The 295-nt window shown below is 56.3% G+C and overlaps 1 protein-coding gene across 1 annotated transcript in view; it reads left to right on the forward strand.

The window, feature by feature from the left end:
* Positions 1 to 295, forward strand: part of GLI1 (GLI family zinc finger 1) — a gene marked incomplete at its 3' end in the record, with an annotated part of 9,822 nt that overhangs the window by 7,279 nt on the left and 2,248 nt on the right.

Raw genomic sequence — 295 nt, forward strand, 5'->3', positions numbered from 1 at the left:
TCGACCCCAAGCCTGCAGCGTCCATGGGGTTGTTGTGACCCAAGGGCAGGACCACTCCCAGAATCATCTTTGTGGCTCTTTTCCAACCCAAATTATGATCCTATTCATTATGAATGATCTCCTGCCTCCTCTTCATTGCCACCGCTTGAATCTTCCCGTCCTAGGGGGCACTAATTGCAGAAGAGGCACTGGAGGTGGCTGCCCTCTCCTCTCGGTGCCGTGTCCCCATACCCCGCTGTAACTCCTCCTTTTCTCTCCTCAGGCCTCCCTGGGGAGCTGCCGGGGATGTCTGCAG

Source organism: Mesitornis unicolor, unplaced genomic scaffold (genome assembly GCF_000695765.1).
Source record: "Mesitornis unicolor isolate BGI_N332 unplaced genomic scaffold, ASM69576v1 scaffold12169, whole genome shotgun sequence".
Taxonomy (NCBI): Eukaryota; Metazoa; Chordata; class Aves; order Mesitornithiformes; family Mesitornithidae; genus Mesitornis; species Mesitornis unicolor.